General features: G+C 37.2%; 1 long non-coding RNA gene across 1 annotated transcript; it reads right to left on the reverse strand.

Moving 5' to 3' along the window:
- Positions 1-3,352: 3,352 nt before the first annotated feature.
- Positions 3,353-18,393, reverse strand: LOC104143330 (uncharacterized). The gene is made up of 5 exons (XR_693891.2): positions 18,315-18,393; positions 11,472-11,564; positions 10,937-11,095; positions 8,706-8,857; positions 3,353-6,637 (listed from the first exon to the last, which is right to left on the reverse strand). It is a non-coding gene; the product is annotated as an uncharacterized lncRNA (long non-coding RNA).
- Positions 18,394-18,609: the final 216 nt, after the last annotated feature.

The following is an 18,609-nucleotide window of genomic DNA, read 5'->3' on the forward strand; positions in this document are numbered from 1 at the left end:
GACTGCTTCTGGTCTGCTCATTACCGGAAAGTGTTTCTGGATGTGGAAATAAGGAGCCCTCACGTAAGATGCCAAAGGACTATTTTGGCATTCATAGGGCATCTCAAAATAAGTAGAACAAGAGTTATTTTAACATAATGCTGAGATATCATTTCCTTTGTAGTGTGTTACATTGTGCATTTTCATTGATACCTGATAACAACAAGAGATTGGTAAGCAAACTAAATAGCACCTCTTTAAAGAATTCAGTAGGCTTTCTATACATCCCAGGAGAGACACGGAAAATAAAGCTTCACCTTCTACAAAACTTACTGTAATCTGTAAGGTAGGACATTTGGGGTACAGTCTCTGCATTACAAAATAGTGCATTTGCACATCAGGCACCACCACTGATACAGCAGGTAGCCTCAAGGTTAAACAACCTGCTGATGCTAAAAAGGAAAGCAATGGTTACGAATTACAGCCAGAGATAGGCTTCACTCCGCTGTCACAAACCTACAGAAGACTGAAATACTGATTAATAATATTCCTTCCGCAAATCCTTGCCTTCATCAAATAAAAAACGGATAATTTTTCATCTAATGAAATAAATGAACAAGAAAAAACAAGCTTCTAAGTTTTCTTGAAAGTTAAGTCTTCTGTTACCTTTGCATGGTCTAGGCAGACCAATTAAAAATCACTTCGTTTTAATCAGTGTCAAACCAGGACCAAAGAGAATACTGTCTTTCTTGTGTAGAAATAAACATCCTACAAGTCTAAGGTGGCAGAAATGTAAATGTGCACCACAAACATTAGTACGACATGTCAAGGGCTCGACAAGAAGTGTAAATTACATTGAACTAGGGACAGAGTCCTACATGAGGCAAACCACCTAATTTCAGTGGAGCTAGGGGCCCGCCTCAGCCTCCCTTTAGACTCTAAGCACAGTTTGTTAGACTTACCCTTAATTCAATTCTAACCATCAGCCTGTAATTGCAGGGGTATCTTTTCTTCCTCTCAGTGAAGCTGTACTGGCCTTAGGAGTGACTGTAGGATGATACCTTAAAGGAAAAGATACACTTTTTTTTCAAACATTTTACAAGCGAATAGCCCGATCAGTATAAATGATCTTTTTATTTATTTAAGTACAATGGCAACATCAATACGCACACCAGATGTGCACACCATATTCCCAAATCTATACTAGTGGCCTGAGATGCACATGTGCATGCTACAGTTGTTTTAATTGTTTTAAGTGTGCTCACTTCCCTTTTAAAGCAGTGCCAAACAATGTGGATGGCTCATTTGCAAACAGTCTTCCTCCTAACAGATTTATTAGGTTTGGACTATATTGTGCCCTCAAAATACGCTGGGACTCGCACTGATGAAGGCTACATGTGCAAACTGAAGGCAACTTACAGTAGTTTACAATCTACAGCAACAATTCATTTTGCATACTTTGCATGCAGTCAAAACTGTGATGTCCATCCTCAGTGGGTGTTTTAAACACACCTTCCTCCTAATCTTACTGGTGCTCCAGACCATCAGAAGACCTATTCAAACAATTCTACTTCAGAGAGAGGCAACCTTCCTGACCTCAGATGCCAAATGCTGAAGTCATTACATAGCTGAAAGCCCCAGGATGCTCATCAGATAGTTGAGAAAGTCCAGGGAAAAGGAAGCTTCTTTGGGCGATGACACTGGCTCATGGGGGAGCCCTCCGTTCCCTTGAGGAATGTAACAGTGCAGGGCAGGCACAGATGGGTCTCCTGGCAAACCAAAGCATTTGCGGTACCTGTAAGCTCTCTTTTCCAAAAGAACTGGTATTGGCAGATCCTCATGGTCAATAACACGATGTAGATCCCAACAGCGGACTGCTGCTAGGTGCAGCCATCAGGATGACTGCATGGGAACCACTGGAAATTGATTGTCTACCCCACTCTGTAGGAATACACCCGATAATTAACAGTGGAAGATGCAACATAGTGAAGAAGAGGCAGTATATATAAATTTTTCATCCTGCTAATTGCAGCAAATATCTGTGAAAATCCAAGGCTAAAGTTGATAATAATATAAAGACTACCTTCTATGCACTAGATGAAAAATCTAAGCTCTTAACACTTAATTTGTTTTTTTGGGGAGTAGCTTTGTGAAGTCTCAGGAGGCTATGCCATTTAAGTGTGGTACATTTAGTTTTACAACTAAAAGTCAGAAAGGATTAGGTCTGTAGAGCCCACTTTTCAGAAAATAGGTATTCATCACTCTCAGTAAATCAGGCACATTTCAAAGTATCAGCTCCTAGGTATCAGTAGTCACTTCAGAAAGTCTTGGCCTAAATATTCTTCAGGAATCCACGCATTTGTTCCATTATGATGCAGGATCTGAACATCTTTTTCCAACCAACAGAAGGAATGCTCAGAATCTGAGTAAATCTAATAAATTTCAAATGATTTAGAAATTGGGGAGAAAAAAAAGACTTCTTTTTTTCAAATGCAATGAACATAACCTCCATATATTCTCAAGACCTCCCAGTCAAACTCAAAGTCAGTAACATGGCAGGTTTCTATCAGTTAGGCTCTGATGTAAACATATCTTTAAGTATCAGACATCTTAAAACAACCACCTGATTTCATGAACAGCAAGAGTCCAGATAAACTCACATTAGCTTCAGATAAAAACCTTTTATAAACCAGTACTTGTGGGATTTGTTCATTACCATTGCCAAAGTGTCCTGTAACATGCACCCTGACTCTAGCTGTGCAAGCTAAATTTGCTGTGATTAGTAGGGCTGAAAGAAAAACGACTGCACTAATATTCAAGCTGTTTGAAGAGAGGTTTACTGCCCCCAAAAGAATCATTTAATTATAACATGCCATTTTCTTTAGCTCTACACATAGAAGAGTTAATTTGCCTAAGCATGCACCAATGGGGCTAATGGATAAAGGTTTTTATTAGGGATGTGCCAAATGGTTCAATAATTATTTGAATACTGTGGAGACCTCTCAAATATGTAGCTTTGGTGCACGATAATTCTGTTCAATTAATGGGTTTATTTCCTTCACAGATACTCTTTTAAAAGTGCTCCATCATCCATGCAGTGATGTTCAGAGACATGTTGTAAATACATTCTCTTTACTACTAAGTTCTAGGGACTTTATGCTGTTCTTTCACACTGCTATACTTGATAATAGGAAGAATGCACAGAAACCTACAGAGAAATATGTAAAAAATGCTGTGCCAAATTCTCCTTAGACCGGAGTTAATTGGTGATAATCATTCTGTTGCAACCAGCAGAATCACACCAGCTTTAAAACAACCTGTAGCACTCTTGTCTCCATTTCTGCACGGAACACCATGTGGCTAAAGGTGGCGTTCCCACCATCCCTACCTCCGTTAGTTACCATGCATGACCATCAGTTTAACTCCATAACCATCAGTTTAAGTCTCCTAGGGCAAAGGCAGCTCTGATATCTGTGCACTATTGCTATGTACCTATTAATTTGAAGTTCCAGTATCTGACAGCAATGATAAAAACACAGTTTAAAAACCTTGGTTTCTACCACAAAGGGTTTGTGGTAGAATAGGCACTATATCTGATGTAGCTCATTCATACAAGTTACGCAGCTGTGCAGCCCTGCTGCAGGATACAAATATAACCAGCAAAGCTGCATTTTCATTCATTACCAGTTTCCTTGGTTTATGGGTAGAATTTTAATATACTGTTGAACAACTCACCTTTGTTGGCATAGCTATGTCCATGCTGGACTCAGTTTTTTGGTGTAGCATCTTTGCAAAAGATGCAAAGAGTTGGTTTGAGGGGACATTTTTCATAAACATATTGTCTCAACTTCTCATTTGAAGGCTGATCTAGAACTTGTTGAATTGACTAGGATGATAATCAGATCCTGCTCCTGACAGTTTTATTTCTAATGCAGATCTCTCAGCCCGATCAGCTCCTTTGACTATGCTTCTTGAGTCTCCTCTGAAAATAAAGGAATCCTTCCAAATACCAACTAAATTGCAAAGGGCTGCTCTTATAAATCCATTTAATCTAATGCAAAATGTAGAAGCTTAAACAAACACAAAAGGGAAAACAAAGCAGCAGAGATTCAAGCACAGATGGGAAAAGAAAAGCTATTCAGCAATTTCCATGATTAGTTTAGTGGTCTCCAGGTACCTGGGCTTTAAAGAGACAGAAGTAAGCAAAACTGCAAAAGTGAATACCCAAATGCATCAATGCCAAGAATTCTGAAGGCAAATAAGCATATTTTGATCCCATGTGTAAATTAACTCTGTTCAATAGTCCTTAAAAGGACTTGCAGAGAATATTATTCAATTATTTGCATACCTTCAAGACAGCATGATTACACTATGATTTAAGACCTCCCAGAGACTTTCCAGCAGAGATGAGCCAGAGGATGGCACTTTCTCCACTGCTTTTGAAAATCTTCACTTTCTATCAGTCTTGAGCCCCTTTTCCAAAGGACAGGGGAACTGCCAGAAAAGCTGATTTTAACTGCAAACAAAAGACTCTGTAGTATGGCCCCCCACTGCAAAACAAGTTTACTGTGTCTAAGCTTAGTAATATGATTACCCTCTATTCGGAATCCTTCTTGCTTCTGGATCACGCCCTTTTTCTCCCCACAGTAGAGATTTTAGTGCTTTAATCTCTTCATTCCGTACTACAATGTCAAAGCCCAATGCTGTCACTCCTCTCTTGTATGTGATTTTCTAGCTTACCTCACTGGCATTTTCACAACTTGCATGACTCCTGTTAACATTGCCACTGGTGTGCAGCTTGCACTGCCTCTGACTTCAATTCCCTGCGTCTTTGTATATTTATATGAACTCGAATTTCTCCCTCTTATGTACCAGCAGACCCAAAACAAAAACATCACTTGGTGCTTATTTACTTTGTAATGTATTGCACAATTTTCACTCTGCAATAGCACAAAGGAGAGAGTTTAATTGTTCTGCCTAGAGTAGAAAAAGATGCTTTCTTTTTCTTTTGAATCTCCTGAGGTACACCATTCCTATTTGAAGTTGGAGCTCCGTAATAAAATAGCCATTCCTGGCAGAGCACTTATCACATCGGATTCTACCTATGTTTCGAGGACAACTGATGATAGAAAACACAAGTGAATGAACACTACTACCTCTTTCAGTAAATTACAAAATCAATTTTCCAATTTGCCAACCAATCACCAATGACATATTTGATAACTTAGTTTGATATTTAAAAGAATTTGACTTTTGTTTTTTTAAATTGCACATGCTTCCCAGTAAGTTAATCAAGCACCAAACTTTCCTAAACTACATGAAGAGTTTTAGCTGTGTGACATGCATTGGCCTAAACTGAGCAGCAGAGAATTGAGGCCTGGTCAGACAAATGCTCCAGAGATGCATCTCTTTCACAGAAGAAGAAAATACTGTTTAGCAATATTACATATCACACTTATTGCATTATTGAACTATTTCACAAGGAGGAAAAAGCAAAGGAAGAGTATGCTTCATGATTAATGCTATCTGATCCATGATTTTCATATATGTATACATATATACATATACACAGGCATGTATATACAAAATATATTTATAATTTTTTACATTTGCATAATTTCTGTATGTTTGCCAACTTAATTTCTGAATATCTCATTCAAATTTTAATGCAAAAACCTCCTACTCATTCATTTCCTGTCTGATTGTCTCGATCTAGAAATAAAAAGACATATAACATCTGGCATATCCAAGAAATCAAAATTGTCTTCTTCACCAAAACCAGACAAATCAGAGCAAGGCACAACAAAACACAAATGCATGCATAACAGACATCACTAAAGTAAAACTGTACTCTTAATGGACTCTGTGCTGCCCGGTTATTTCTGCCAATTCTTTCTAAACCCTCTTTCTTTAGTTTCTCTTTTCCTTCTTTTAAGGAAAGGAATCCTGATCTTTCCTGATCTTTTAAGGTAACTCTACTGAAAAGACTGGAAAAAAAAAATTACAGACCTAATATGACTATTGCCATACAGCTGTTGCTCTCCTTGAACGTTCTCTTTCTTGCCACTAACCTTTATCCAGCTGGTTTATTCAAACAGTAGAAAGCAGTAACTGTCTCTTATTGTAAGTTTGTACAATGCCTAGACCTTCTTAGATGATCGTAAGGCCAAGATCTTCAAAGGCATTCACATGCCTATTTCCCATGGGAAAAAGCAAGTCTGGTACCTAAATATTTATGCAAAGTTATCTTTAGACATTATTGTATTAAACTGCTTTGCCTGTGTACATTAGAAAGACATAAAAGCCTTCATGTAAAAACATTTTTCAATTTTTCAAACATTTTTCAACGCAGCAAGGACAGAAGTCATGACTACGAAAGATCATAAACATTATAACATTTACACAGCAACATTTTTACAGTGGTTAAATGATTAACTTAATGACATCTCCAGAACTTTCAGAGATTAGACCAGTCTGGGCTATGAGACAGCTTTTCCTTTCTGTGGCTGCTCAGGGTAGAAAAGGTCCACAAGGCAGGCAGCTTGCTCTTTCTCTGGAAACAAACTTAGCAACTTGAGATGAAGGGAGAAGGACACAAATTCCTGAGACTGAAGGTAAACACCAGCGGCTGATACGTCTGATGATATTTTCCTAAATTCTGCAAAGAGAAGATATAGATAAGTCATTGTCCTGTTTACCCTTCCTAGTATAGAGCTCTTATTCCCTAAACAACAGGGGCATCGTATTTAAACAGAGCAACTCTTTTAGCAGTTGGAATTGAATACCACTGAATACATTGACCTTTACAAAGATTTAAAAATAACCTTGAGTGTTATCTTGCATTAGCTTTCATTATTATTCAATTGCATCTGATGAGCTGACAGTAATTTCCACTTCTGGTTGCTATTGTTTCTTTTGGAACAAACACCTTCTTATATCTACAGGGCAAGCTATATATGGAAAAGTGTACACAAAGCTGCCTACTAAAATTCAGCAGATAAAATATGTCAGTACAGAATGTCTAGAGCACTGGTCAGACTAGCATCTCATCCCCTCCCGCCCCCGCAACGCAATTAACATAAACTTCTGCTCATTTTCCCTACTTTTCTCACCCCATCCCAATAATTTTAAGAGCATTTATTTAGTCAGAGATGGATTTTCTACATAGACGATAACGAAAAATGACTGAAACTTCCAGAAACTCTTTAAAGATTTTTCATTCTCAAAAGAGTATACAAAACAGATTTGCTCCTTGTCAACATTTGCATGGATAAACACCTCTCTTCTCAGCTTCCAGTTCAACTTAAAGTTGCACCACAGCATGTCAAAGTAAGTTTATTCTTCAAATGAGTGAAATATATTGCTCTGACCTGCTTGTTATCCACTTAAATACCTTCAAAGATGAAGAACCAACCAAGTTTACTGTACTTTTAAAAACACAACAGAATATAAGAACTTTAGGAGTCTCTTTTATTCTCGCTCTATCAATATTGATCTATGATTTACAAAACAGAACGTTTTCCTCTCTAATTTTGCCATGGGGAGTTCCCCTCCAGAAATCCTTTCTCCCTTGATAGACATTCGTGAGTGCCTGAAAGGCGACAAAGGCTGCCCCCTTGAAACTGGATTAGCAATAAACGGTGTCAGACAAAGTCGTATTTGGGGTCCTCCCCAATGGTCTCACACACACACAAAATGAAGCACAACAAAATGTCCCAGTACTTTGCTACTTACAAGACTGGCAATATGATATAGAGAAAAGATGTAGGCTTTTAATTAGGCTTGAAATTGTTATAAATTTTATGTGGGAAAGTCATCTTTTTTGAGTTATTTGGACTGCTCATGGAAAAAAAGGAATTAGAATGTAGCTTCATGAATGCAAATCCATTGTTAGCCTGTTTGTAATCCTGGATGAACAGTGTGATAAATATATTAATAACTGAATAAACACACAAGGAAAATACTGAATTTTTCAGTGCTTTTGGTTTGTTGCTTTTCAGCAGGAAGGAAAAGTAAAGAGCACAGTTCTGGCTTGATCTGGTAATACGTGTTGTGAGGATGAGGAATGAGAAGCAATGATAGCTTTAAAGTCTTATTTACTTCCCTTGTGTAAACTTCAAGTAAAGTAAATGCAAGTAAATAGGTTCTCCCACTACCAACAGACAGACTGTGTTCTGACTTCAATAGGACTCTTGCAAACAACCCTAATGGTCTGCACTAAGACTTTAACAGATCCCTTAGGCATCGATTAGTCTTGAATCGGCAAAGCTACCTTTTAGTTTACCACATCATCAAAGACGAGAACTTAAAATATAAGTACACATTAACTTCTATAAACTACTTGATGTTAATAATTCATTACACTGCCATCCATAACCTAATAATTCTTTTCTATCTCTTACTGTGATGATGCGAAGCTCCTAATAAAAGCTTTATGCTTGCCTCAAGTATTCAGAAAAATAATGATTCCTATCTTATATCTCTTTTCCGGATAGTACCCAGGTATTTGCTTTAATATTTGGTGCAGAGAAAAGTCCTTATCTTCTTGATTATAGCTGGCCTGAAAGAGAACACATATCACCTAGGTAGGAGAAGGCCTTTCCAAGACATCCCCTTTTCTATACGTGAAGAGGGCTCACACTGGAATGCAAAGATGAAGTACTCCTGTTCTTCGTAGCTGCAGAATACATTGGAAAAAAGTGCTTTATCTGAGTACAAATTCTTACCTTTGCGCCGATCCCAGTTTCACTGGAGAGGACTCCCTCTCGGCCCCATGGGTTTTAGTACTATGTATGTCAATCGTTCATACAGATATGCATATTTCTCCCACGCTGCTCCTCAAATTGTATAATCAAGACTGACTAGTGAAAACAGTCCACTGCCACAAAGCAAATGGATGACGTATCATTGGTTAACTGCTTTGCCAGGTACAAATTAGGCTTACACTATGCAGTAAACAATCCACTACGTTTTGCCTGACAACGCCATTTCTGGGCTCTGTCAACAATTTGAGCCCACTAATTCCAAAAAGTACTATTTGTTTATTCTACAACTATAAAATTACCATTACAGAAATAACTGTTAATGTTTTATCTACATTTAATTTGAAGAGGTTTTTACAATATTTGCCAGGTAATATCCAGGCCCTGGTGTACAGAATTATGTTCTAGGGGAACATATGGAAGACATGTAACTAACACGAACTTACAGTTCTACCAAAGTTTTCAAAACCTGCATTGTACCTAATATGTTAGGAATGGTAAAACGCTGTTCCATGTGGCAGTAAAAGCAAGCTAAGGTTATCGATTTGCCTTACTTGGAAGGGATTCTGCTTGATGCTGAGCTGTGTACACATATAGCACGCCTGTTTTGATAAGGTATAGGATGTAAGGAAATAGAGACAGGTCATTGCCATCCCTTTTGTCGGCAGCTACATTTTTCTCACTTCCTTGCGGCACCTCAAAAATATGTGAGCGTGAGGCTCTATTCACAAAGCTGTATTTTGACGGAGCTAACTTACAAGGCAGCATAACGCTAGAAAACTCATCTCGGCTGTGCTTCATCTGAGACTTCAACTCATCTATATGCTAATTCAAACTGGATGCAAGCTGGATTTTTTCAAAGACTGTGCTCCTAATATCCTTTTAACACATAATTTAGTATTATGATTTGGGGACAGGCAGTAAAAGTTAGTGTGTTGTGCTGTTCTGTAAATCTGCTGATTGCTTCTTTCAGGCATACTGCATCAAGCATTGGCTTTTCAGCTGAAAGGACAGCAAGGTCTGTCGGTCTGTTCTGGCTCATTGTGCCACTTAGCCATATATACAATGCTGAAGAGCATTAAATAACACTTCACAGATGCTAATGTAAAATAATAAATGACATGGTACAAAGGTATCAGGAAGTGTCTATTTTTATACTGGCAACCGAACCACTTATCACTGAAATGCTATTATTTGCATGTGAAACTTATTCGCTAACTCCTGTAACTATTGATTCCTGGACCTCTGTAGCATAAGACAAATAAATATATATGTATATATACTTTTAAATATATGTCCGTGTATGTATGCATATGTGTGTAAATATATGTATATATATGTCTGCTTGTATATATATGTATACACACACACACTTTTGTGAACTAAACTCAATTACTACTAGAAAAGAGTCCAAAAATCTGCAAATATTTTATTACACATTAAAAAAAAAAGCTCTTTGCTATTAAATGTAACTCTATAAGAAAACGTTGATACAAAGATGTTTTTCAGAGCTTCATTTTTTTAAATTACATTTCCCATGCACAGATAACCTACATAGGCTTTTTCAAAGGTTTCCTGTGCAGTTAAATTTTGTGTTAATTTTTTTTTGGTTTGTATAATAGGCACACTTATTTACTGAAGAGCATTCATCACACAATTCAGATGAAATTTTACTTGAAATATATTTATAGTTAAAATACCTAAAATAATCCCAAAGCATTACTATTTCTGCACAGACACCCACTTGCCATGATACAAAATGGCAGCTTGGGAAGTGCTGAGGGAGTGAATCTACATTCTCACACGTTTACAATAATAGAAAAGACTTTAAAACAGAAAGCTACTCACCAGTACAAACGATTCAACTTATTTCATGGAAACTCTGCAAGTCAAATTTGACAAAGCACTGCTCAGAGTGGCCAGAAATATTCAGAACTGGGACCTAATTTTAGGTCTTTAAACATGGCAAGTGGATAGCATAGATGTCAAAAAGCATTCAAAAAAGTATCAACTTCCATTTTACAGATTAATCTATCTCCCCTGTACCATGTTGTTTGGGGCTAAAAATATATATACGTGTATGTAAATTTGTAACCAGTTTTCAGTGTGGTGATCAGAGACATTATGTTAAGAACCTGAGCAATGAACAACAGGAAAAAAAGATTTTAAATTAATATCAGTCATACATCTCTTACCTTGAAGTTAGCATCTTCTAGTGAAATCCAAGGAGGCTTAACTTCCTCACACAACTTGTCAGGGATCTACTCCCACAAATAGCTACCCAATACAGCTGCCTCCCTTCTAGACAGTCTTTTAAACTATCTTTAATTCCTTTAATCCATTAACTCCCAGACCTGTAGGAAAAAACAAGTTTCGTAACTTCATTGAGCTAGAGTCGTCCCAACTAGTAGGTCAGTATTGTCTCCTAGCCATACCAAAATGTTTTCCCCGTGACAAATTGTGTGAGGCCATTATTTTGCCTTATTGCCTATGTCCTAGCAACCCCACAGATTTAACAGGTAAATATCCCAATATGCAGTACATAAATACTGCATTCATAAGTTATAAAGAACAGACTCACATCTGTCACCCTCCCTTTAGTTTACTCATATGCAACAAAACATGATTTATAAATGCTTGATCTATGTTGGCATTGTGACACGTAACATGTGAAGAAGCCGGAATTAGTTCAGCTGGACATCAGACTGTTCTGAGCAACACACAACTCACGCTGGCTGAAATCCTGGGCGTTGTACATGTGAAACCAGTCATAAAACGTTCTCAAGGCAATCGGTGTAAGAACTGCAAACATAGGACTTCAATCTGCATTTAAATGGATCAAAGACAGAAAAAAGCATAATCATTTTTATAAACTTATTTAGTTTTCATCGTTTTCTGATAGCATAAAATCTCATGTTCAACACATATATCATAATAGCTTGTCATAAATGAAATCAAGCTTGAAATGCCTACATAAAGTGCAATATATAACTCATTAAATGGTGATAGGTGAAGGGATTTATAGATATTTTGACTTCTTACACCATCTGACAATCTGCATCTATTGCATTCCTCAGGAAGCTAAACTCAGTTAAGCTATAAGAAACAGTGAAATAACATTAACCTTTTTTTCCCACAGCAACAATGGGGTAACGCACCAAGAGGTACATAATACACTAAAGGATGTGATCCTTTTGTGCGCATACTCTCAAACAACTTTCAGCACAACTAAAACCATAGAAACTATCAAGAAACTACCAACTGCCAGGAAAGCTAAGCAGCAGTATTTGCAAAATGCTAATTCCATCTTACATGTCCCACAGATATTATGTTATTGTGCAAATAATATTGCCACACACAATCTGGTTTATAGTAGCTTACTAAAAATCAGGAATTCTTATAAAATTCCCCTAAACTTGTAGTATTAAGCAGGCAATAAATACTTTTTAAGCAAATACTATGTAATCTATACCCCTCAGAACTATCAGAAAACGTTTTTTTCCTAGAGCTCCAAAGACTGTTTCTCCACATCAAAACCAGCCCCAAATTTTATTGTCTTCTATCATGCGAACAAGCTCTTGCTTGAGAATCTAGATATGCCCTTTTTCCATCTATATGGACTTCACCGAGATGCAGGGCTTCAGCTTAGCTTGGAAACAGTCATTAAAATTGGAGGTTCTGAGTAAGTCACTTCCTAGAATTCTGTTAGTTTGATCTTGTTCCATATAATTTTGGATCCAGTCCAGCACTTGGTATATCTAGTATGAAACCTTGCATTTTTTACTTCAACTGATTCTACATAGGCAAAGGCACAGGCATTTGCGGGTTCACTGTGGAACTATGGCCTCATGGCACTCTTACCTAACAGCAGAGATATAAAGATATGGGTGATCAATAACACTTTACAATCCTCTCTCTTCTTTCCTCCCATTTAAGAGTTTTCAACTGAGTTGACTCAGGAGAAATGACAATAGATTGTACTGTTCAAAAGTATTTCCTCTTCAGAAAATCCTGAAGAATGACTGTAATTGAAAACAATCACAGCACATCATGTTCAGTTATGAACTCAAAAAAAAATGTTGCTGAAAGCATTTTTGGCTTTTATTTCAGCAAAAGGCAAAAATAAAGAATAAAAAGGGTTTATAAGTGAAATAGGCAAGATAATCAGTACTGGAACTGAAGGAAGAGGTCTATAGTAGATTGCACCAGAAAAATGATTTTATTTAGGTCAAAATGCTGAGAACCGCCAACAGCAAAGTGAATAGCAGGCAACAAAACACATTACAACCACTAGTTCTAGGGGAGCAGAGTTTTTTCAGGACAGTGTTTAGTTCTCCTCCAGTCCTTTTAAAGGCTGGCTGTATTTCAGCCAGTTTTAAAAAGAAAACAGTATTTAAACTTTATTTTCTAGTTGCCAGGGATTAGTTGTATCTTATATATAGCCTCCCAAGTAAGAACAATTGTGAAGTCATAATAAACAGCGCAGAGCAATTCATGCAGCCACCCCATATTTGAGTTAGTGTTATTGAAATTACCGGTGTTGGCCTTACAGATAAAATTGTCTACTTGTTTTTTGCTTTCTTGCCCAGGAGGTTATTAATATGTGTTTCTTAATGCACTTGGAAGCCCTTACCAGGATGAACACCCATGACACCCATCAAAACAGACAAACCACTAATGCTGATGATACCAGAACACCAAGCCTGAGGAGGCAAGACAATGGCAAGGCAACAACAGTGCGTTTGCATTGTCTGCAATATGCAACAGAGATTCATGTACAGAACTCAAACTGAACTTAATTAGAAAATAAGAGTTCATATAGACTTGAGTAAAACAGAAGAAAAGGGTCTCCAATGACTGCAAAACCCTGCATGGGTATCTGTATTCAAGCAAATACATGGTTCTCTTGGTTGTTTAAATCTGAAAAGGTTAGTAGCAAAAGTTAGAGTAAGACACGGAGTCTTTAGAAACACAGAAAGTTTCTACACTAGTCAGAAAGCCGGGATACTAATACCTGCAGTAGTAGCAAGATGTAATCATTTACGTTGGTCATTATTACCTCAGGTGCTACCCTTTCTGTAAGAATATGGATTCAGGCACATTTTGGTTGCTTTACAGAGCCAAACTGATATAATCAAAACTTTTTAAGAGGATAAATCAATAGTACTGATCCCTAATGACTGGCTGTTGCCAATTTATAATATTAACATAAAAATCTCATCAAAGCAGGCAAGAGTATCAAAAGAATATTCAAGCTCAACTGTGACAACGAGTTTAAAGGTGAATGGGGAAAAAAGTCAACCATTCTTCCATCAAATGGAAAAGCTCTGCAGGGTAAACAAAGTAAATACTATTTGATTTGAGCTAAGGAACAAAAATTAGCAGGTCTCATATGGATAGCTGGTCACACTGATCTCGGCTGCACTGATTTCCCATGTGATACTGGACACGCTACAATACCTTTACCTCCACATGGAAGTTCAGTTCATCAGCCCAAGTCATTATATTGTCTTGAATTGTTTCCTAAAACACATATTTTCAAAACTATTGCCCTCCCTGAAAGTAATGAAAAATAGTATTTTCAGAAAATATGCAGCCAATGTATTTTTATTCCCACCTAGATATTTTTCCTGGAATGTAAACTTTTCAGGGATGGAAGAGAGGGACCGTCTTGAGACAGTAACAACAGAATTATTCACTCCTACATTAACTGTAGTGATACATCAATTAATGCATTCAAAAATTGTTAGCATTAAAGAAATGTGAAAGGAAGCAATGAAATCAAAATAATTAAAACCTGAACTGAATGTTTTCTAATGGATTAGCAACTTGAAAAGTCCACAGGAGAGGCTATCAAAAAGCTGCTATATATGCAAAGTTATCAAGTAATGATCCTATGATATTTCCTAACCAAAGCAGAACACAGTGGAATGAATAAGATTGCACTGCCTATAGTACTCAGACAGCTTTATAAAGACACACTAACATCTTAAGAGCAAGCATTGTTAAAAGTTAGTCAAATAGAAATATCTACATGTTGTAAAATTCAAGAGTCAAACAGAATGCAATGATACTAAAACATAGGCTATAATTAGAAAGATGCTAACAAAAACGACAAGGACTTCCCGTGGCAGAGGGAGGTTTTTTTTTTGTTTTTTGTTTTTTTTTTTACTCTAAGCCCTTCTTATATCAAAGTTAAAGTCAACTCTACGTTTGAGAAGAAGATGACAGAGTTTGCAAAAGCAGATGCACTACATCTTCACAGAAATCTTGCAGAGCAAGCAATGTGAAGCTAGCAGAAGCATTAAAATGAAAAATAGATCTTAGCTTTAAAGGAAAGAGAACCACTCCACATTTACAATAATACTGTCATATAACATCCATATTTAAGAACGACAACATAAAAGGAATCAAAACAGAGCTCTTGAAGTATAATGGGCTTTATTCCTTTAGACTTGGATGTGAGGGGAAAAAAAAGAAATAAAAGGGCGAATGACATGAAGCTTTCACTAGCTTGGGGAAGGTGGTCCACCAGTTTTAAAAACTTTTCTCTAGCTGAGAATATTTAAGCTATGCATTTATCAAAGTAACTTGGAACACAGCTTAGAGTCCATGAAGTTTGCTTCAAACAGAACAGGCACTTTTAAGCTGCCAGTGGAACATGTTGCTTGTCTACACGAAGATTCACTACAAAGCCCAAGAGAAGGCTGCTGTTACCTCCTACCTGAGTGCAGCTGATTAAGCATGCCCTTGACAGAAATCATCTGTGTAAGTGACTTTTAGCTTCCAGGAACTTAGCCTAATTGAGAAGTCATCATACAGGCTACAGGGTAGGACAAAGGAAAGATAGCTCTTTGAATGTTCTTCAAATCTAACTCTTCAAGAGTGATGTGGTAACCCCTGCGAACAAAACTATAAAGTCAACCGATTGTACATCCTACCACTCCTCATCTGTGCTGCCCTGCTCATCTTCCTTCAGCAGTCACATGTTGAGATATGCCACATAAGAAAGATAGGAAGCATCTATTCGTTTGCATGGTTTATCCTTTTATTTCTTCCTCTTTAGCGAGCACATTGCAAGGTAGACTGTGACAGGCTTTTCGAAAAAGAGGATCTATTATATTAAGATAGGAAGTAGCAACAGGCACACCGAATCTTGCTGTGACTATTGTAACAATGTCATGAGTGCTACCTGACCCTAGATGACTCAGTAACAATTATTTCCAGAAGTTTTTATTATTGTTGTGTTTTTGTCTTGGATCACACTAGGAAGATGCCTGTTTTAGGCATGTGATACTTTACTCAACCTAGTTTAAAGTGTTTATTTTGAATGCAACATTACTGTTTTTCCCACTTATTTTGTATTGATAAGTTACTTCCTTCAGTTTATCCAGGTATAAATCCAAGAGACATGAAGAAATGCAGTCCTCCCAGTTACCTTAGTAAAAATAGCTAGTTTGGACAGGCTCAAGATAGTGTATACTACTTGGTTGAAAGACTCACTTTCAAAGGCTGAAAAGTCTTACTGTTTGTATAACATATTGACAACACTTAATATACAAAAGACAAAATTCAACACTGTGGCCAAATCAGCAAGAAGTATGTCAAACTGTTAAAGTGAACTCATTTGAATAAATTAAAAAGAAAAGAAATAAAGCAAACAATGCTTGATAGAGTTACTTCAACTGCTAATCGACTTGATCTGATCTTGAATTTCTGATTCGTCAGTTCATTCAATAGGAGCATTTTGAAATATTCTCACTCCTCTATTTGGGTTATAGAACTCCTTTCTCATCTCACTGGGGTATTTGATATGTCAAATCTACTTCAGGCTGAGCTTTGTTGCAAACGCGTCACAATGTGCAAGGCTATTTGGGGAACTGACGTTTTGTTAGCTGCTCTTTTAATCCTATGTGTGGAAATTGCACTCATCAAATTTAAACCATTTCGCTGCTGTCTCCTTTTGCTATAGTAGTATCAGTAGTACAATTCTGCATAGCAGATGCACTGCAATTACCGCTAATGCATGTCCCTTTATGCCCCAAGTACTTTTTAATTTAATGGAAACATTTTTAAAAGTGTGTTTAAGCCTCTGCGTCAACTTGAAAAGCTTTTTTTTTTTTTTTAAATCAAAGACATAAGCTCCATAAAATGGAGGCCAAGGACAGACCTGATGTGGCTCCTCTGAAGTTCTTGAGTTTTGTATGGGAAAACTCTACTAAAAAGAGTCTGACTTCAGGTTTTTCCTTAGGCTGCCCCACGTCAATTCTTGCTAAATTCATTAAACTTAATCTTGAGAAATTATTCGTGTGGAAGTGAATAAGTTCTCCCTAACTATGAAGGGACTCATGAATTCACAAATACATTACACTTAAATACTGCAGAACCTGCACCAGACACAACAAAATCAGATAAGACCACTAGTACAAATGGGCATTATACTAGTCTGGCGGCGTTTAGGTAAAGATCCATTTGAATCCAATTTCAAAGTCACAAACTGGAGATTAGGTCTCGTCTCACAGAAATCAAGATGAGCTATGAGACAAAAACAAATGATACACAGACTATTTTAATTATGAACAAACTTTGTTACGCTAAGGAATCGTGATGTGATAAGGGTATGGGTTTTCTTCTGCTTTATAAAAGAAAAACAAGATATACACTTTTCTCTGTCTTTGAGGTAATTTGTCAAATACATTATATTAGAACAATGTTTTCTTTATCACCTCTTGGTTTTGCTGTTCCGCAGTTTTATTATATTCAAATCTTTTAAGTCATATAGATTGGAGGTAAATACACGGAATTGAATAGTGTTAACATATTATCTCAAGAACAAATACGCGTTTCTTTCCATTTTCCTTTCGGTGCTACTATTTTTCTTCTGTAATCCAGTAAAGCAAATGAAGATGTCTGCTTCCTTAAATATCTTGTTTCCCTATCCTCAATTGATTTTGTGTAATTCTGGAACAAGAGCTACTGCTAGTAAGAAATGGAATGACTAAAAAGTTGTAAATATAATAAAAATATGCAATACCAAAACCCATATTATTTGATATATTTGTTCCTTGGGTCTCTTTTGTCCTTAAAAAAGGACAAAACCAAAAAACACGCCTTTTTTGCAACCAAATACAGACAAGCAATATTGAGCTACATGTTCAGCTGCTATAATTAACGTGCATTCTACCAGCTGAGGACCTAAACCATCCTTAAAAAAGAACCAAAAAACCCCCAAATTGCTGAGCAATAAATGCATGTATCAACAATAATAGACTGGCCAAGCAAGACACATCCTCTGGCATATTCCAAAAAAACCTGAAGATCACTTTTCCTGTTCTGTAAGGTGTTAATGGCCACTATCAAGCAAAGCTTTGATCTGTACACGATTATAGACCCAGTTAAATTCAATTAGGTGTGCTAAGAACTCCTTCCAAGCTCAGAGGCACAATGAAGTCCTCTCACAGCAGAGACAGCCTAAAACAACAGAGCAGGCTGTTTTTCCTTTGGTGCACTGTACCCACATTAAAACGTCTGTGCTATGCCTTCAGACTCAAATTTTTGTCCTTACAACCTCACCTTCTCTGTGAAGAATCCTGCTGCTCATTTAAGTGATGGCAGACCGAGTTCAGGAGCTGCTGCTGTTCCTTATAAGCACTTTAGCTCCTATTCATCTTGCCACGCAACCGCTTTGCAGAGCAGTTACAGCCACAGCATTGCTATAAGTAACAAGAAACAGCCAGGAAGTCTTCTATTTCGTGTCTCCCCCAGTCCCTGCCCTTTCATAGCTCTTCATTTTTGCCCTCTCTTTTTGAAGCTTCTGCCAGTTATCGCTCTCTGATGAAACCTGCCCTGCAATTTGTTAGGAAAACCA

This window comes from Struthio camelus, chromosome 9, assembly GCF_040807025.1.
Source record: "Struthio camelus isolate bStrCam1 chromosome 9, bStrCam1.hap1, whole genome shotgun sequence".
In the NCBI taxonomy this organism is placed as follows: domain Eukaryota; kingdom Metazoa; phylum Chordata; class Aves; order Struthioniformes; family Struthionidae; genus Struthio; species Struthio camelus.